At 39.4% G+C, this 21,666-nt stretch overlaps 1 protein-coding gene and 1 non-coding gene across 7 annotated transcripts in view; both read right to left on the minus strand.

The window, feature by feature from the left end:
• PPP2R2B (protein phosphatase 2 regulatory subunit Bbeta) overlaps positions 1-21,666 on the minus strand; it is a 497,691-nt gene that overhangs the window by 385,210 nt on the left and 90,815 nt on the right. The gene's annotated exons all lie outside the window — the stretch shown is intronic.
• On the minus strand, positions 21,048-21,134 carry LOC111760040 (small nucleolar RNA SNORD35). Its single transcript, XR_002793841.1, has one exon. It is a non-coding gene; the product is annotated as a small nucleolar RNA SNORD35 (small nucleolar RNA).

Genomic DNA, 21,666 nt, shown 5'->3' on the forward strand with positions numbered 1-21,666 from the left:
CACATTAATAGAGTCTGTTCTAATTTAATTTTTTTTCCTGTTGATTAGTCAATTGCCTCAACAAAATTTACTGATTTAATCATTATTTTCCTATCAATCTGAAACACCAATTTGTTCATATACCATATTCTACTGTGCATGTGAATATATATTTCTAGATACTCTGTTTTGTTCCATTGAGCTACTTGTCTGTTCTGGTGCCAGCGTCATATGGATTTATTTAATGTAAGTTGATTTTATATTGTGTTTAGGCAAACAAAGTTCCCTCTCTTATTATACTTTTTGAAATTAGTGATTTTTGCACATTCATTTTTTCCTGAATAATTTTACAATTAATTTTTAGGTTATCTCCCTGCCATCCTGTCACCATCACCTTCCCTTCCCTCTCTCATAATACAAAAAATCATAAGGATTCAGAGAGGAATTGACTTGACAGGATTGATAGTTTTACAATATTTCTTTCCAAATACAATCTTGTGATATTTTCCATCTCAGATAATAACAACTTCAACTTTCTATTTTTTTCAGGCCAAAAACCATGTAGAGTCATCATTGACTCCATAAGTGCCCTTGTTCTTTCCTACCCCCCATCCAACCCATCAACAAGTCCTATGAAATCCACCTTTAAAAGTCAGACAGAATTTATCCACTTCTCACCCCCTCCGCTACTGCCACCTTGGTCCAACCCTGGTTATCTCACCCCAACTTATGAATTGTTCTTCCTGCTTTTACCCTCCATCCTCTGAAGTCTATTCCCATCACAGGAGACAGGGTGATCCTATTAAAACATTAGTCAATGTGTAGCACTCTTCCACTCCAAACCTTCCAGTGGTTTTCCATACCACTGACAGGAAAAGCTGGTGTCCTTAGAAATGGCCTCATTTCCTCCTTCTCTCATTACCACACACTCTACTCCAGTAAGAATGGCCTCCTTGCTGTTTCTCAAACACATCATGTGTGCTCCCCTCTCAGGGCCTTTGCACTTGCTGTTTCTTCTCCTTGAAACACTTTTCTCCCAGGAAATGCCTGGCTTTTTCTTCACATTCTTAATGCTTTTGCTCATCTTTACCACTGAGGTCTTCCTTGACCCCTCTATCTAAAATTGCACTCCCCTTCCAATATTCCTTGTACCTCCTTTCCTGTTTTGCTTTTCTCCATAGCATTCATCACCTTATAAAATTCTATGTAATTTCCTTATTCATTAAATTTTCTGTATCCTTCCACTAGAATATAAGCTCCATTAGAACAGGGAATTTCATCTGATTCATTCACTGCAGCATCTATAGTACCTATACTAGTACTTGCCACATAGTGCTTAATAAATAAATTTTGAATGAATTTTGAGTCTTCCCATATACTTATATAAATATAACTGTAAATATGCATTTATATGCATATATACATAGTTTTATCTTCAATATAGCTTTGTGGTTTTCGTATCTTTGAGACATCCTTAAAATAGAATTTTATTCTGTCATCTAAAAGAGTGAGGTAGACTTGTATCTATTGTTATAGAGAGGTGTCTATAATATATCACAATAAAAAAAATTCAGAACAGTCTGTGTAGTATGATTCTGTATTGGTAAAAAATAAAAATATGAGTATGTGTCTACAGTTGCAAGTAGACTTCCCTTACTTTCCAACCCTCTTACTAGAGTTTGGCATATACTGTAGATAGGGTAAGAAAAGGAAGCCTTGGAAATGCAGGGACAGTGGCAGAAATCCTTTGAGAATAAAAAAACAGATTTTGTTTTGCGAAAAGAGAACTTTGCAAAGAGAAGGCAAGTTTAGCAGGTAAATGGCTTAAAGATCTTATGTGTATTCTAATCTTTGACTCATTTACACCTCTGCTTCACTCCCCACTAGTCTGACAACTCACCCCAGAGATTGAGTTTAAGGAGCAGGGGAGGAAGCAAAAGAGTTTAGAGGTGGTAAAAAGAGGAGAGAGGGAGGAGGGCAGAGAATAGAGGCTTCGATGTTTGGGCCCAAAGTGGGACAGATGTGAATATGAAATAAAAGAATATTATCTCTTCTTTTGTTATTGAGGACACCATAATATTGATTTAGTAGTTTTATCACATTTGACTTGAGTTGATATGTAGTCATTTTTGGTAAAGTTTTATGTGTGCTTGAAAAGCATGTGCTTTTTCTAATCTATGGATACAGGATTTCATATCCATAATACTCATTACATGTACTACTTGTGTTCAGTTATTTTATAACCTTACTTGTTTTTGTTGTCTGTTAGACCTATTGATTTCTGGGAGGGAGAGATTTGAAAATTTCTCCTTATATTGTGTAATGGTTAGGCTAATGTGTCAACTTGGTCAGGTAATGCTGCCCAGTTTTTGGTCAAGCAAGCAATGGGCTAATTGTAATGCAAGGGCATTTCATGGACTTTAATCATTAGTGATATGATTGCATAAATGGCTGGTTACATCTACAATCAACTGAGGAGAATGCCATCAGTGGTGAGTAATGTCTCATATAACCAGTACAAGGCCTTAAAAGGGGAAGTGATTTCAGCATTCAGAAAGAGAATTCCCATCTCTATTTCAGATAGTTAGCATCTCCTGGGGAACTTATTAAGGACTTTCATTGGAACCTCTGGTTTGCAGCCTGCCCTATGGAATTTGCAATTGTGCATTTCCATGGTCACATGGGACAATTTTTATAAAATCTCTTACTATTTACAGATATCTCCTGTTGATTTTGTTTCCCTAGAAAATCCTGACTAATACAGCTTGGTTCTGGAAGTGGCTCTTGAGAAACAAAACCTTAAAAATGGTATTTCTGAATTGGTTCTGGGAGTTTTGCAATTGACTCTCTACTCTGATTAGATTTAATGACACTATTTCCAGTAATCAAGTGGCCACTGATAGTCCATGCATGAGTTTGCAATAGAGATACACAAAATATCATCACTGTATATGACTACTTCGATGCTTATAAGAGGCAAGGATCTGGGTGAGAATGTTTTTAACACCTTAACAGAGTTTTGTAAAGCTAAAAGTTACAAAGATGTTGGCTGGCTCTTCCTAAATATGCTGGATACAGTTAGGAAAGAAATGGATGAGCTGAAGGCTTCAAATTGGCAACTTAAGTGCCTTATGAATCATGTGAAAGTTTCTATGTATGCTCAGAAAGAAAATCTTTTCTTCGGCTATAGACTTGAGATGTCTGAAAACCAGATTCAGAGTATCATTGTACTAGTAGCAGAGTTACAATGGAAACTAAAATCTCAACCTTGTGAGGTGTCTGCTGTTAAAGTGAGGGCATTGATTGGAAAGGAATAGAATCTTGAGAATTGGGATGGAGACATAAGGGTTGATGATGATACCAGTGGGGGCAGTGAAACCCTAAATTCTGCTGAGACTTTGTCAGATAAACCTGTAATGGTCTACCCTGAGAAGACCACCCAATGTCAAGCTTGCATCATCCAACCTCCAGTCTGCCCCAAGCATTCCAAACCTCCTCCCTGCCCTGAGGTTACCACCCAACTTCAAGCCTGCACTGCCCAATCTCCAGCTTGCCTTAAGGGGTCTTGACATCTTCCTTGCCCTGAAGAAACCATCATCCAACCTCCATCCTGCAATCCAACAACACCATTTGAAGAGGTTAATCCTGTCTCACCAGATGAAACTGCAAGGGAATGCCCTGAAGTAATTGGCTTGCAAAGCACTTCTAATCTTCTCCTTATGCACCCCCACCACCCCTCTTCTCTTCCAGACCTAAACTAGACTAAAATCAGAACAAATCCCCAAAGATGAAGTACCAAAAATGTGACCAATGAGGACGTACACTATACTCTAAAAGAGCTGCATGAGTTTTCCAATTTTTATAGACAAAAATCAGGGTAATATGTTTGGGAATGGATATTAAGGGTATGGGATAATGGTCGAAGGAATATAAAATTGGATCAGGATGTATTTATTGATATGGCCCCACTAAACAGAGATTCTGGATTCAGTGTTGTAGCTCAAGAGGTTAGAAAGGGCTCTAGTTGTTTGGGTGGCTGGCTGCAAACTGGACGAAAAGATAGCCTAGAATGCCTGAGGTAGAGATGCCTGATTTACCCTGATATACTGTAGATGATGAAATCCAATGGCTTAGAGAGATTGGAAAGCCACAATGGATTCACCATTTAAGACCTGCTCACTCACCCCTAGGAATGCCCAGAGGACACAACTTTTACCAGGACTATAAGAAATAAATTTGTGAGATCAACTCCATCTTCCTTGAAGAGCTCTGTGGTTCCTCTTCTGTGTAGATCAGATATTCCTGTGGGAATTGCTGTCACAGACCTAGAATCCTTAAACACTATGGGGATGATTGGATCCCAGGCTGGCAGAAGCCATGTAGAAGCATTTAATTGCCAAAGACAAGGTGAACATGGCTTTGAAAGACACACTCAAAGCAGTAATTAAGAGTCTGAGTGGAGCAGGTGTAGCTCAGTGGTTTAGAACCTGCTTCCATGTACGAGGTCCCAGGTTCAATCCTGGTACATCCTAAAAAAAAAACAAAAACTGAGTTACAAAGACCTATGATGTTGACTAATAGATTATGGGTTACGTAGAAGTAAAATAGATGGGCAGTCTGCTAAATTCCTACTTGATCTGTACAAGCCAAAGAGTTCTAGGTCAAGTGAATAAAACCATAACTTAAATAAAGAAACAGAGGGTCAAGGTCCCTTAATAAATTCCCAAACTTGAGACAGTTTACAGACCCAGAGCCTGTTGAATAAGGGGAAGGCCAGTCCCCTTGGGGAAGGATTCTGTTACAGTGCCAAAAATTTATACTGTTAATCTACCTCCCAGATTTCCCCAAAGAGACCTATGACTTTTTACCAGGGTAACTGTGCATTGGGGAAAAGGAAAGGATCAGAAGTGACATTAATTCCAGGAGACCCAAAACATCACTGTGGTCTACCATTCAGGGTAGGGGCTTATGTAGGTGAGGTGATTGATGGAGTTTTAGCTCAGATCCATCTCACAGGGGGCCCAGTGTGTCCCAGACCCATCTGTGGTTATTTTCCCTGTTCCAGAGTGCATAATGGGAATAGACATACTCAGTAACTGGCAGAATTTTCACATTGGATCTCTGACTTGTGGAGTGAGGGCTGTTATGGTAGGAAAGGCCAAGTGGAAGCCACTAGAACTGCCTCTTCCTAGCAAAATAGTAAATCAAAAGCAATACCAGATTCCTGGAGGGATTGCAGAGATCAGTGCCACCATCAAGGACTTAAAGGATGCAGGAGTGGTAATTCCCACCACATCCCCATTCAACTCTCCTATTTGACTGTGCAGAAAAAAGGTGGATCTTGGAGGATGACAGTAGATTGCCATAAACTTATCCAGGTGGTGACTCCAAGTGCAGGTGCTGTTCCAGAGGTGGTATCATTTCTTGAGCAAGTCAGCACATCTCCTGGCACCTGGTATGCAGCTTTTGATCTGGCAAATGCTTTTTTCTCAATTGCTGTTAGTAAGGACCACCAGAAACACTTAGTTGGTTTCTTTGGATTTTGGAGACAACACATTCCTCGTTTGGGTGTGCTATTCCAATCCATTTACTGAGTGACCAGAAAAGCTGCTAGTTTTGAGTAGGGACCAGAACAAGAGGAGCCTCTGTGACAGGTCCAGGCTGCTGTGCAAGCTGCACAGCCTCTTGAACCACATGATCTAGCAGATCCAATGGTGCTGGAAGTGTCAGTGGCAAATAGAGATGCCGTCTCATTTTGAGATTGTGAGAATCATAATGCAGACCCTTAGGATTTTGAAGCCCAGCCCTGTCATCCTCTGCAGATAACTACTCTCCTTTTGAGAAACAGCTTTTGTCTGGCTTCTGGGCCTTAGTAGAGACTGAATGTTTAACCATGGGCCACCAAGTTTCCATGAGACCTGAGTTGCCTGTCGTGGGCTATTGTCTGACCCACCAAACCTAAAGTTGGGCATGCACAGCAGCACTCCATCATAAAGTGGAAGTGGTATATATGAGATAAGACTTGAGCAAGTCCTGAAGGACCAAGTAAGTTACATGAGGAAGTGGCCCAAATGCCCATAGTCACCATTCCTGCCATGTTACCTTCTCTTTCCCAGTCCATGGCTATGGTCTCTTGACTGAGGAAAAGAAAACTTGGGCCTGGTTTACAGGTGGCTCTATATGATATGCAGATACCACCCTAAAGTGGACAGCTGCAGCAATGTCCCTCAAGGACAGTGGTGAGAGCAAATCCTCTGAGTGGGCAGAACTTTGATGAAGGCACTTGGTTGTTCATTTTGTTTGGAAGGAGAAATGGCCAGAGGTGCATTTGTACACTGATTCATGGGCTGTTGCCAATGGTTTGGCTGGATGGTCAGGGACTTGGTAGGAACATGGTTGGAAAATTGGTGACAAAGAGGTCTGGGGAAGAGGTATGTGGATAGACCATTCTGAATTGGAAAAAAACATGAAAATATTTTTGTCCCACATGAATGCTATCTGGAGGGTGACTTCAGCAAAGAAAGACTTGAACAATCAAGTGGATAAGATGACCCACTCTGTGGCTAGCACTCAGCCTCTTTACCAGTCACTCCAGTCATTGTCCAATGAGTTCATGAACAAAGTGGCCATGGTGGTAGGGATTGAGGTTATGCATGGGCTCAGCAACATGGCCTTCCCCTCACCAAGCCTGATTTGGCTATAGCCACTGCTTAGTAGCTGCAGAGAGCAACACTCAGCCCCTGATATGGCACCATTCCTTGAGATGATTAGCCTGCTCATCTGGTGGCAGGTTGATTACATTGGACCACTTCCATTATGTCAGGGGCAGTTATTTTTTTCTAACTGGAATAGACACATACTCTGGATACGGGTTTGTCTTCCCTGCATGCAATGATTTTTCCAAAACTACCATCCATTGACTCACTGAATGTCTTATCCAACACCATGGTATTTCACACAGCATTATTTCTGATCAAGCAACCCACTTAACAGCAAATGATGTGCAGGAATGGGCATATGCTCATGGAATTCACTGGTCTTACCATGTTCCCCATCATCCTGAAGCCAATGGATTGCTAGAATGATGGAATGGCCTTTTTTTTTTTTTTTTTTTCTTTTATAAAGGGAATTTATTTGGTGTAAAAGCTTACAGATCCTTAGAGGCTATGAAATCAAGGCATCATCAGAGATGCTTTCTCATCAAAGGTCAGCTACTAGCAGATCCAGCAGTCCTGCCACATGGTGAGGCAAGATGGCGGGACTCCTGGACACCTCTCTACTTTCCTGGAGCTCAGCTGTGGGTGATCAGATATCTTTCCCTGGGCCTCATCTCCTTAAGCCTCTTGAAACTTCTCTGTCTTTCTATAGGCAAACCTCTTTCTCACATAGCTGGGTCAAAATACCAGTGTTCTCTTTTCTGTGTCTCTTTTTTTTCTCTCTCTCTGTGTTCTCAGTTTATATAAGACCCATAAAGAGGGTGGAGAATCAACTTAGGTCATGCCTCAAGCCCTAAAGTGATCTAATCAAGTGATGTAATCAAAGGTGTCTTAACTGAATTTAATGCTATCAAAGGGTATCACACCCACAAGAATGAATTAGTTCAAAAACATAATCTTTTCTGGGATTCACTATAGAATATCAAACTGCCACATATAGGAAAATAATGTCACTACAGAAGTTCACAATTATGTACCTGAAGGCATAGATCAAATCACATATCTCATATCAATACCTTTGAAAATATACAATTCAAACATTTCTAAAAACTTCTAGAAAAAAAAAAACCTCTTCTTGGAGTTCATCTTAATTTCACTGTGAAGGACTGAAAACCAAGCTACAATTTAGCTGCGTTGCTGATGGAATATGAAGATCAAGCTTTTACTGGGTTTTCATAATGATTTCCTAATTTAAGTTTCTGGTCAAAACATCTACTGATATCCAGACCTGTATTTACCTGGATATCGTCACATGATGGTGCCTTAGGTATCTTAAAGTTAATATGTCCAATAGGTTATTCTGTTTCCTAATAAATCTGTTTTTGGCCTTTTGAAGACTCAATTATGGTGCCAACTAGGTGGCAGTAAGTTGCAGGGCAGTGTTCTCCAGGAGACTGTGTATGCCCTAAATCAGCATCCACTTTATAGTGCTCTTTCTCCCATAGCCAGGATCAAGAGGTGAAGATGGGAGTGGCATCATTCACTATCAACCCCAGGGATCCACTAGGAAAATTTTTGCTTCCTGTCCCTGCAACCTTAAGTTCTACTAGTCTACAGATCTTAGTTCCAAAAGGAGGAGTGCTCCCACCAGGGAAGACAACAATGAGTTTATTGAACTAGAAGTTAAGACTGCCGCATGGCCACTTTGGGTTCCTCATGCCTCTGAATAAACAGGCAAAGAAGAGAATTACTCTACTGGCTGGGGTAATTGACCCTGACTATCAATGGGGAAATAGGACTGCACCTACATAATGGAGGTAAAGAAGAGTTTACCTGGCATACAGGAGATCCCCTAGGGCGTCTCTTAGTACTACAATGCCCTGTGACTAAAGTCAATGGAAAATTGTATCAACCCAATCCAGGCAGGACTAACAATGGCCCAGGATCTTCAAGAATGAAAGTCTGGGTCACCACTCAGGCAAAGAACCATGGCCAGCTGAGGTGCTTGTTGAAGGTAAAGGGAACATGGAATGGGTAGTGGATGAAGATGGTGATAAATACAAATTTTGACCACATGACCAGTTACAGAAATGAGGACTGTAATGGTTATAAATATTTCTTCCTTGTTTTGGTATATTTATATATGCACATAGAACAAATATCTTTGATTTCTTCCCTAACATTTGCCCTTATCATATGGCATGAGTTGTATTAGTTTCACGTTGTAGTAGTTGAGGATGTCAAGTTTAAGAGTGAGTATTACCTAAGATCTCGCACCTTATTCTGGAGGGATTTAGTGCATTTCAGGTAGTACTCAGGACAGTTGAATATTGTTAGGTGGATATAAGTGTGTGTGTGTGTATATATATATATATATAGAGAGAGAGAGAGAGAGAGAGAGACACTAAGTATGGTTTCAAGTGATGTGTATGGCTGCCAAATTGACAAGGGGTGGACTGTGACTAATTTGTCAACTTGGCCAGGTATTGGTGCCCAGTTTGGTCAAGTAAGCAATGGGCTAATTGTAATACAAGGGCATTTCATGGACTTTAATCGTAAAGGAATCGATTGCAAAGATGGCTGATGATACTGACAATAAACTGAGAAGATTGCTGTCAGCAATGAGTGACATCTTATCCAATCAGTTGAAGGCCTTAAAAGGGGAAGTGTTGGAAGTGGAAATGGCCCAGTGGTTAGGGCGTCCATCTACCACATGGGAGGTCTGCGGTTCAAACCCTGGGCCTCCTTGACCCATGTGCAGCTGGCCCACGTGCAATGCTGATGCATGTAAGGAGTGCCCTGCCACGCAGGGTGTCTCTGCACAGGGGAGTCCCATGCGCAAGGAGGGCACCCCCATGCGCAAGGAGGGCACCCCATAAGGAGAGCCGTCCAGCACGAAAGAAAGTGCAGCCTGCCCAGGAATGGCACCGCACACACGGAGAGCTGACACAAGAAGATGACGCAACAAAAAGAAACACAGATTCCCATGCCAACAACAAAAGCAGACAAAGAACACGCAGCAAATAGACACACAGAACAGACAACTGGGGCGGGGGTGGGGTGGAGAAGGGGAGAGAAATAAATTAATTAATTAATTTAAAAAAAAAGAAAAAAAGGGGGGGGAAGTGTTTTTAGCATTCAGAAAGAGAATTCCCAACTCTACTTTGGACAGCCAAAGTCTCCTGGGGACCTCAAGGACCTATATTGGAGCCCTGGTTTGCTGCCTGCCCTACAGAATTTGGACTTCTTCATCCCCACAGTCAGGTGTGACAATTTTATAAAAGCTCATACTATTTACAGGTATCTCCTGTCTGTACTGTTTCCCTAGAGAACCCTGGCTAATACAAATGGATACTCAAATTCAAGAAAGAATGAAGCCCCAAAAGATGAACTAAGAAGACATTCACATCTAGAAACAGACCCAGTGAAATTCTGGAGTATTTAACTTACTATAATTCTTACTAATTTCTCTTGTTTATTGTATGTCTTCTATATAAGAGCATGCAGGAATGTTTGTCTATTTTGTTCACTGTGGTATCCTCAGCTCCCAGTTCATAGTAGGAACTCAAGTAAATTAAACCTGTTGAGGTAATGAATTAAATCATTCCACTTATTCATTTTGGGTCCAGTTTCCTTCTTATTGAAATTCCTCTTTCAATCCTTCTTTTAGAATAGTCTTGAATGCTAAAGACTTTTAGTTCTCATGATAGGAAATTTCTATTTTGCCTTCACTCTTGTACTAGAGTTTAGCTGGATAAAATTCTTTATGACATTTTTTTTTTCCTTTGGAAATTTGAATCAATTATTCCTTTGTTTTCTGGCTTTCAATGTTGATGTTGAGAATTCGTCTATCAGTCTAACATTCTTTGGAAGGTAAACATCCTCTTCTCTCTGGGTGTTTTTTGCTTAATTAAACTTTGAATTTTCAGAAAATTGCAGATTCACAAACAGTTGTGAGAAATAATACAGAGAGATTCCTGCACCCTTTACCTCATTTGCCCCAATGGTAATACCTTGCAAAACTGTAGCACAATATTACAACCAGAATATTGACATTGATACAATAAAGACACAGAGCATTTCTATCCCCACAGGCATCCCTCATGTTGCCCTTTTACAGACACACCCACATTCCTCCCCTCCCCATTCCTTCATAACCCCTGGCAACCACTAATGTTTTCAATTTCTATAATTTTGTCATTTAAAGAATATTATATAAATGTCATTGAGAAATTGGACATAAAAACTGAGACACTGAATATACAAACAGACAATGGCCTGAACTTATATGACAATAGGACTCTGACTCATAATCTGTGCAGCAACTAGATGGGGAAGCCAAACCACAACCTTGGCAGAAACCAGCACAGGCAGCCAAACCACACACTCTTTAGCAATTAGCACAGAATGGTCAGGACTTGATTAATAATGTCCAGTTTCCGTATTTTTTTGCCCTCACTTCTAACTCAGGCTCAACCAAAGAAAGTCAAATATACTCACCAATCCAATCACATAAAATGTGGGGTTTCTACTTAGCCCACCTTCAGCTTCCCCATGCCAAAAACCTTCAAGGAGAGCAAATTGAAAACCTTCCCTTTTATGCATCACAAAGCTTTTATACCCCCCTCCCTGCCGTTGACTATCTTCCAAACTCAAGTTATGGTTTCTGATTCCTTTAATATAGAGCCAACTTGGAGAAAATACAAATATTCTTACCTGAGTGGTTTTCATTCATTTCCCAAGTGTTCTCAGAGGTCGCTCTGAAATATGGTCTGCATTGCCCCTTGTCGCAGACCCAGCGAAACCCACAGACATTGACTGTGCCTTTCTCCTTGCAGTGCCAATGAGGTAAGTCAGTGCTGGGTCTGAACTCTGCTCACTTTGTGTTGAATTCCTTGACTATTTATTCCATTTAGTAATAAGGGTTTGTTTGGTTGTTTTTTCCCCTCATTTGTTTGGCATCCCTCTTTATCCTTTTTTGCTCTCTTTGGTACTTCCATTTTGTGTTGTACTGTTTAAAAATGTGTGAAAAGATAGCCTACTTAATGGGAGAAAATATTTTTAAATCACTTATCTGATAAGGGTTTAATATCCATGATCTATAAAGAGATCCTACTGTCAATGATAAAAAGACAAATGGTCCTGTTGAAAAAAGGGGAAAAAACTTGAACAGACATTTTTCCAAAGAGGAAATACAAATGGTGAAAAAACTCATGAAAAGATGTTCAACATCACTAACTATTAGGGAAACGTGAATGCAAACTATAATGAGATATCATTTCCCATTTATTAGAATGGCCACTACTGAAAAAACCAAGAACAAAAAACCAGAAAACTACAAGTGTTGGAGGGGATGTGGAGAAATAGGAATGCTTAATCACTGATGGTGGAAATGTAAAATGGTACAGCTACTGTGGAAGACTGACATTTCCTAAAGAAGTTAAATAAAGATCTGTCAAGTGATCCAGCAATACTACTTCTAGGTATATACCCTGAAAACTGAAAGCAGGGACACAAACAGACATCTGCACACCAATGTTCATAGTGGGATTATTGTCAAAAGATGGAAACAACCCAGGTGTCCATCAGCTGATGAATGAACAAAAAAATTGTGGTATATACATTCAATAGAATATTACTCAAATGTAAGAGGAAATGAAGTCATGAAGCACATGATAACATGGATGAAACTTGAGGACATTATGTTGAGTGAAAGAAGCCAAGGACAAATATTGTATGAGTTCACTATTATAAACTAAATATAATGAGCAAACTCAAGGAGTTAATTGCTAGAAGATAGGTCACCTGAAGATACAATGGGAATAGGAAATGGAAAGCTGAGGCTTAATCTGTGCTGAAATGGTAAAAAGTTTGTTTATAAATGTTCTGGAATGGATAGAAATTATGACAGCACAATTTAGTGTTTGTAATTAGCAGTACTAATATATGGGTATGAGAGTGGTTGAAAAGGAAAATCCAAGGTGTGTATATTGATCACTAGAAGGAAAGCTAAAAAGTGAAACATGGGACTGTATAGAATAGCAAACCCTCTTGTGGGCAATAAGTGTGGTTAATAGTACATATATAATGATGTTTTTCTCTGTAACAGAACAAATATATATTAATGTTATTAGATGTTAATAATAGGGTGATATGGGCAAAAATACAACCAAACCACCCTATAAACTATAAGGATAGTAATATATTAATATTCTTCCATTAATGATTAAAAAAAGGAAGTATGCTAAGTGAAAGAAATCAGGCACAAAGTTCTATATATTGTTTGGCTTCATCTGTACAAAATGTAAATACAAATAAAGCTTTAGAGATGGAAATAGATTAGCAGTTATATAGAGCAGGGGAAGAATAGAGGGACTGAGAATTGACTACTAAGGGGTAGGAGGTGTTTATTTTTGGAGTAATGAAAATATTTTAAAATGCTTTAATAATGGTTATAGTGATGAATGCACAACTCTGCCAAATGCCACTGATTGAATACTTTAAATGGACTGTTTGGGTCGTGAATGTTTCAATAAAATTGATTAAAAAAATAAGAATCACAGGACAGAATGCAGGTTTAGGCCCTATTAAATTGTTTGAGCCAGCTTCACAGGCCAGCTAGGTTGCAGTTTGTACTGGACCACTGTCTTTCAGACAAACTTTGCTGTGGGTCATTAATAAAATTAAACTTCTCCTTTTCTCTTAATTGCTTATTCTAAGAATTTGGCTATGCTCCAGAGAGAACATTCTTTCTGGTTGTCTGCTGGCTGGGGGCTTCAGATTGTTGGGTCTGCATTAGCAGGCAGCACACAACCATCATGCCAGGGAATAAATAAACGAAGAGCACAAGCATCACTTTTAACCAACCATTGCCAGCTCTTATGGGATCATCTAAGTCTAAATCCTTTCCTTCTCCAGGAAAAATTCCTGCTCATTACAATCCTAATTCTTGTGCTCCTCTCTCTAAATGGCATGATTTTGTCCTTCAATGGCCACCTGGGAATATTTGACTTCAACAAAATTGTTCATTTGACAGGAACCTCAGAAAAGAAAGAGAGTACAATTTCTCAGGCCCAAAAGGCAGCATTTTTAATTACTATGCAGAAACACCTAGACAAAAATTCTGATTCAAAATCTGCTTCAGTTAAAGATCCTTTGACCAATGGCTAACGATGTTAAGCATCTTTTCATGTGCTTTGGCTATTCATATTGTCTTCTTTGGAGAAAGATGTATTCAAGTCTTTTGCCCATTTTTTGTTGAATTGTTTTTCAGTTGTTGAATAGCTAGAACTTCCAGTACAATGTTCAGTAACAGTGGTGACAGTGAGTATCTTTGTCTTTTTCCAGATCTTAGAGGGAAAGCTTTCAGTTTTTCACCACTGTGTATGATATTAGCAGTTGCTTCTTCATAAAGGCCCTTGATCGTGTTGGGGAAGTTTCCTTCTATTCTTGTTTTTCTAAGTGTTTTTATTAAGAAGCAGTGTTGGATTTTGTCAAATGCTTTTTCTGCATCAATTATGATGATCATGTGTATGTTGCTTTGTTCTGTTAATGTGGTGAATTACATTAATTGATATTCTTATGTTGAACCACATTTGCATACCTGGGATAAATCCCACCTGATCATGGTGTATAATTCTTTTAATGTGCTGTTGAATTCTGTTTGTTAGTGTTTTGCTGAGAATTTTTGCAGCTGTATTAAGAAAGGATATTGGTCTATAATTTTCTTTTCTTGCGGTAACTTTAACTGGCTTTGGTATAAGGGCGATGGCCTTGTAAAATGAATTCTAAGATCAATTGTTTTGGAAGAGTTTGAGCAGTATTGATGTAAATTCTTTTTGGAATATTTGGTAAAATTCCCTTGTAAAGCCAACTAGTCCTGAGTTGGGAGGTTTTTTATTACTTTGTTGGGAGGTTTTTGATTACTGATTCCATCTGTTTTACTAGTTATTGGTTTCTTAAGATCTAGTTCCTCTTGAGTCATTATAGATAGTTTGTGTGTTTCTAGGAATCTGTCCATTTCATCTAGCTGATCTAATTTGTTGGTGTACAGTTGCTTATAGCATCCTTTTTATTTCAGTGTGGTCACTAGTAATAGCCCCCTTTTTATATCTGATTTTAGTTACTTGTATCCTCTCTTTTGTTTTTGTTTTTTCTGCTTTTTTAGTTAAAGTTCTGTTGATTTTATTGATGTTTTCAATTTTTGGTTTTGTTGATTCTATTGTTTTTTTAATTCTCTATTACATTTATTTCCACTTTAGTTTTCATTATTTCCTTCCTTCTGCTCACTTAATGTTTAGTTTGCTTTTCTTGTTCTAGATCCTCTAATTTTGATGTTAGATCTCTACTTGAGATCTTTCTTCCCTTTTAATATAAGCATTTTGAGCTATAAATTTCCCTCTCAGCACTATCTTTGCTGCATTCCATAAGTTTTGGTATTTTTAAACACCAAAATTGTGTTTTAATTTCATTCACCTCAAGTTATCATGGATTTCTGCTCTTATCCTTACTATTTCCTTCCTTCTTGCTTTGGCTTATTTTCCTTTCTTTTTCTAGGTTCTAGAGATGAAAGCTTAGATTCTGATTGAACCTGGCTACTATAACTCTGCAGATCAAGGCAGTCAGCTCAGGTCTGCTACTCCTGGCCATCAACCGCAACTCCAATTATATGGAATATATTCTCCAACCACAGTGGAGTCAAACTAGGAATCAATAACAGAAAGATTTCAGAAAAATCTCTGAACACTTGGAAACTGAGCAGTCCACTTCAAAGTGGACTTTCTTATATTGGCTGGGCTGTTCATATATTCGTAGATCACCTGAGTGGTATGTTTTCTGTGCCATGCCTTTGGGACAGTGAAAATTGCAGCCCTACCCTTGGTAACTATGACAACTCCAGTCCTGGAAAAACAATTTAGCAGTGCAAACTCTATAAAAATGCAGACCAAATGTGCTAAAAGCTTATCTAGAATGTATGAAGTCCATGCTAAAAGCTTACCTAGGATGTGGAAGATATATGCTAATTCAAGCCTATTGAGCACTGAAACAAAAGAACCATTTGGCCCTTCCCCTCTGTATAAAAGGAACTCAAAATTCTTGTTTGGGCTCGGGTTTGAAGCAGAAAGCTCCTGAGTCTGGCTGGCCATCAATAAATCATTTTTGCCTTCTCAAAATCATTCCTGAGTCCTGGCCTTTCTATAAACAAATAATTGAACCTCTCTCAACTTCTACAACACTTCCTATGTTGCAGTGATGGCAATATTGCCATATGGGAGCTGCACAACTGGATGCTAGTGACATAGTACCAGGGTCACTGAGAGTCAGCTGTATTGACATTTCCAGTGATGGTGCCCAACCTCTAGACAGTTGGTTTGGACAACATGGTCAGATCCAGGGACCTGTACAAAGAGTGACAATAGAATGACTTCACCTATATTCTCCCCTCGATACTGCTCCACTGGAGCCATGAATATAGAGGGCAGCAATATGGAAATCTTCACATAAATAAGCCTGACAATTACATGTTGCATCTCTATGAGAGTTGTATGCTATCTCTAAAATTCACTTATTGTGGTGAATGATTTGTGTGTCCTGGAAAAGATAACTTACTAAATGCCTGGCAGACCCCCTATGGAGCCAGCATATTCCAGTTCAAAGAGCCTTTATCTGCACTTAGTTGTGACATCTACGTGAATGATAAATACCATGTTACTGGCTTAGAGGACAAGAAGACTACACAGCCTATGAAATCATCTACTGAACACATGTGGGTAATGTTGATAGTTGAATTGGGCCTAAACATTTTGAAATTGTAGAAATTGAAAACTTTTAACCTTAAAAGAAAGAGCACAGAAACATTTATCCAAATCTTGGCACAGAACTACAGTGAGTTTACAAAGAGGAGGCAAGGAGTGCTTCTAAAGAAGGTTACTATGGAGGCAGAGTGGATAGAGGGGCTAGGGGTTGCAGGACTGAGGAATGGAAATGGCTGACCCATATTAGTGTCTGTCATTTTCTTTCCATGTGACTGCCTGCTACCAATTGTTCCTTGCTCTTTACCTCACCTTTGGTCCTCTGTAAAGCAGTGGTGTCTCCAATGAATTTATTTCCTGGTTTTGCATTTTGCGAAATGGTTTTATTTTGTATTTTTACTGTAAGTTAAACATTTTTGTAAATTGTGAATATGTTTGGTTTATTACGGTAAGGGCTTTAGTATGAATTAAAAAAAACATACATTTTATAATATATGCATTTAGTGCTATAAATTTCCCTGTTGTCTTTAGCTGTGTCCCACACCTTTTAATGTTGTATTTTCATTTTCATTCACTTTTAAGTATCTCGTTATTTCTCATGAGACTTCCTCTTTGACCCATGGATTATTTTGAAGTGGACTGCTCAGTTTCTAAGTGTTCAGAGATTTTCCTGTAATCTTTCTGCTATTGATTCCTAGTTTGACTCCACTGTGGTTGGAGAATATATTCCATATAATTTAATTCTTTTAAATTTGTTGAGATTTGTTTTATAGTCCTGGATATGATCTATATTATATGGTGTATATAGGATATTTACACTTAATGCAATTTTGATAAATTGCTTCTTCATTCTACAATTTTGGTGTTTTTGCTGTTGTTGTTGCTGTTTCTTCCAGGTTTCTTTTTTGCTTGGTTTATTTCCCAGCTATATACTCCCACAGTAATCAGTATTTATATTAACATTAAATAGGAGTAGTGTCTGCATTTTTCATTATTTATCCCCAGTATTTAGCACAGTTTCTGACACATAATAACAGTCAATATTTGTTTAATGAATAAATGATCTGTTGATCAAAAAAGCCTATAAAGGGCTCCACTGAGGCTGGTGCCACAAGGAAATGGTATTATAATTGGGAAAGTAATCAGTGCTTTCTGAGAACAAATCTCTAAGACTGAATACAGGTTTGAATTCAGAAAAGACATGGACACTTCCAAGTTCAATGAAGCAAATTGTGAGAGACATACTACAAAAAAGTGGAGAGAAAATAAAGGCTGCCTTTGCTATCCATCCACCTGCCTTCCCATAAGTTTAACTCTGCATTCCCTGAGACCCTACTATATGCCAGGGATCATTTTCTCAGGGAATCAGAGGAAAATGCTATGCAGTTTCTATTTTAGTGTGAACTCCAGAAGGTATAAGAGATAAAACATACCAAAGATGATATAATTAAGGTCAGACCAGAGAAGATGTCAGGAATCATAAGTGTAACTCACTGTAAGCAAGGGCACAGGAGGGCAGGAGTCCACCCTCTGGGTCTTGTAGAGGTGACAGGAATCATTTGTTACTCTTGTACGTGCTAGAACTGTCCTAGGTTCATGAAATCAGTAGTATAAATTGGGAAATATATGTCATCCTTCAATGTGTTCTGAAGCAGGGTTGAAATCTCAACCGTTTCATCAAGATGAAAAAATGAAACACTCAACAATTTTTGGTAAGAATTTGGACTGGAGCCACCAGCATCCTGGCCGTTGGGAACACAAATATTCTGATTGCAGGTATTTTTCAGGACCAAGAACAGTAGAACACATATGGGTATGTTGATAAACATGTCCCCACGTGGATATTGGTTAAGATGGGCCTTTGACAGATTCACTAATAAAAAATGCTACCAGGTCATCAAAGAGGCAGATAAATAGTAATTGGGAGATTGGGGAAGTCTTCACAGGGGAGAATTTCAGCGTGGCCTTAACTGATTGGGTGAAATTTTACTGTAGGAAGCAAGAGTGGTAAGAGGCAACTTAACCAAAAAGAGTGTGAAAGTGTAAAGTATGTTAAGGACTTCTAGTTTTGGGGTGTGGCTGAGACATTGTTGGCACAGTGTAAGGAAATAAAAATGAAGAATTTGACTGGGTTTGGGAAATGGAGAAACTTGAGAACTATACAGGGTAGGTGAGATTATCCTGATGGCACCTGGCAGCCATTGAAGACCCCTGTAGCATCATACAAATTGTCTGGTCTTTGCTCCAATTCCTGGGGAGGCAACATCTGAATCTTTGGGATTTCCTGTGATAGGAGAATCTTTTTTTACTCATAGTGTACCCAGGACCACATCAGATAGTTCATATGTTATGAGGTGGAGGGGACAGCCATGAAAGACCAATCATATGATTAGTGGGTAAAGATTTAAGCCTTGTCATGTCCTCGAACCCTAGAAGTAGAGGGGGCCTGCAGGTTGAATTCTACCATGTGGGCACTGATTCCACCAATCCTTGGGCACACACACATATATATATAAACTAGGGACATTCAAAGCTCCAGTGAGCTTTCATGATCGATAAGATACAAACTTGGAATCTTGTATTTGAGATCCTCCCACCCAGAACTTGACCTATGTGTCTTTTCTTTTGGCTTCTTCTTTTTTGTATCCTTTCACTATAATAAAAATAAAATCATACGTATTTCACCTTCAGTGAGTTCTGTTAGTTATTCTAGGGAATTATCTAATCCACAGGGTGGTAGGAACTGCTGCATCTGTAGCCAGTTGCTCAGAAGTGGGGGTGGTCTGGGTCCCTGAACTTGTGACTGGTACCTGAAGGACATCTTACAAAAGGTTGTCCTTAACCTTTGGCATCTTGTAGTCAGATCCAGAACTGAATTGAGTGAGTTATTGCAGTACTTGCAGTTAGTCTCAGAAACTATTGTGGAAGTTGCAGAAGTTTTTGTAAATCCAGATAACCCCTAAATAGGAGTATGGTTTGATCATGGAGAACTCTCGTGGCTATATGGAAGATTGGTTTCATTGGGGGCACAAAGGTGAATTAGGAGGCTATAGCAATAGTGATAAAGAAGCAGTGGAAAGGAGAAAACTGCTGTTAAGATGTGGTGACTGAATAAGGAGTTTGAAAACCCAAGTTTTCTAGTTTGGGGTGCTAAGTTGATGAAGATGTCATCAACAGAAAGAGGGAACCAAGAAGGACCCATTCTTCATCCCATTACCTCTCCGCCCCTCACTCTGTTCTCCACAAAGCCTGATGCTCTCAGACCCTTCTGGATCCCTGGACCCTCTAACATCACTTACCCACTCCAGAACTGCCCTGTTTAGACAGTGTCAACTTTCATATCCACTCTCCAGACAGACTGGCTTTATGACCTTTAGAAAAATCCTTTAACCTATTTTGACCCCCACTTCCTCATTTTAAAATAAAAGGACTAAAACCAGGATCATGCGCACTTCTAAGTCCTAGATTTTTGTAATTTAGTTCTCTAGCCAGGACCAAATATAGTCATTGGTTAAACTCTCAGGGAATCCCCTTCTAACATTGAGTTGGTATTTAAAGAAGGCACAGTGCCTGTACTTGTCAGCCAAAGGGGTGCTGATGTAAAACACCAGAAACCAGTTGGCTTTTATAAAGGGTATTTGTTTGGGGTAGAAGCTTACAGTTACCAGGCCATAATGCATAAGTTATTTCCCTCACCAAAGTCTTTTGCCATATGTTGGAGCAAGATGGCTGCAGATATCTGCCAGGGTTCCTGGTTTCCTCTCTTCCCAGGGCTTGCTTCTCTCCAGACTCAAGGTTCCTCTCTTCCTGGGGCTTGCTTCTCTTTCCTCACAACCAAGCTCCTCTGTGTGCTTACTTCCTGGGGCTTCAGCTCAAAACTCCATCATCAAAACTCCAACTTTCTTCTTTTGCCATGTCTTTATCTGTGAGTTCCCACCCCTTTGGTGTTGGGACTCAACACCCTTCTAACATGGCCCAATCAAAGTCCTAATCATAATTTAATCACACCCAGGTACAGTCCAGTTTACAAACATAATCTAATATCTATTTTTGGAATTCATGAATCATATCAAACTTCTACAGTGCCCAACGAAGAAACCCAGCAGTACCAAGAGATTTCAAGCAGCAGCCATAGAAGTCTAAAAGGGGAGAGGGAACTTGGGTAGAAGAGATCTCTGATTCCATGATCGCTACAAATACCCATTTCCTACCCTCTCCTCTGGTGTAGACATCTCTGTCTACAAGTGGAAACCACAGAGGAATCATCGTGAAGGAGAGCATGAGAGCATCAAACTTGACTGTCTACTTGGGCTTTCAGTCTGCCAGCTGACCTTTGGGTATAACGCTGCCTGAGCATGCACGTCACCTACAGAAGTAGCCTTTTCACCTATGACATCCACACCCTTGACAACTCCATTTCAAGTTTCCTTTTCCTCTTATTTTATATTATTTAATTTAATTTAATTATTTTATTGGGGGTGGTGGGAGCAGGGAGCAGAGAAGCAAAGGTATAAGGAAATCCATTGCCCTAGACTCAGACATACAGCCCCTGCCTATTGTTGGGGGGTGGGTGACAATTGTCCATGAAGCCTGCAGGAATTTACTAACTACATTTCAGTCAAGACCAAATTCAGAAAGACCACCCACCCCCTGTACAGCCTTCCTGGCATCTGCTGAGCCATTGGCATTATTGGCAGCACCTGTAGGGGCATCCCCAGACTATCCATGGAAAGAGCCATCATCTGCATCAAGCTTCCTTTTAAAATTAAAACATGACTTCATAGAGTAGTTCCTGGAACAACAATATCAGCATCTCCTGGAAACTTATTAGAAATGCAAATTTCAGGCCCCCACTCCAGACCCACTGAATCAAAATCTGCTTTTTAAATTTTTTTTAAATTTTATTCTTTTTTTAAAAGATACATAGATTACATAAAATGTTACATTAAAAAATATAATAGGTTCCTATAGACCCCACTCCCCACACCCCCACTCCTCCCACATTAACAACTTCCTTCATTAGTGTGGTACATTCATTGCATTTGATGAGTACATTTTGGAGCATTGCATGGATTATAGTTTATGTTGTAGTATACACTCTCTCCCAGTCTGTTCAGTGGGTTATGGCAGGATACATAGTGTCCTACATCTGTCCCTGCAATATCATCGAGGACAACTCCAAGTCCCCAAAATGCTCCAATAGAGTGGACTTACTGGTATTCTACTATAGAAATATTGTGACTCTAGCAATGGAAGAAAATCTGCCTTTTTAACAAGCC

The sequence above is a fragment of the Dasypus novemcinctus genome, chromosome 2 (assembly GCF_030445035.2).
Source record: "Dasypus novemcinctus isolate mDasNov1 chromosome 2, mDasNov1.1.hap2, whole genome shotgun sequence".
Classification (NCBI taxonomy): domain Eukaryota; kingdom Metazoa; phylum Chordata; class Mammalia; order Cingulata; family Dasypodidae; genus Dasypus; species Dasypus novemcinctus.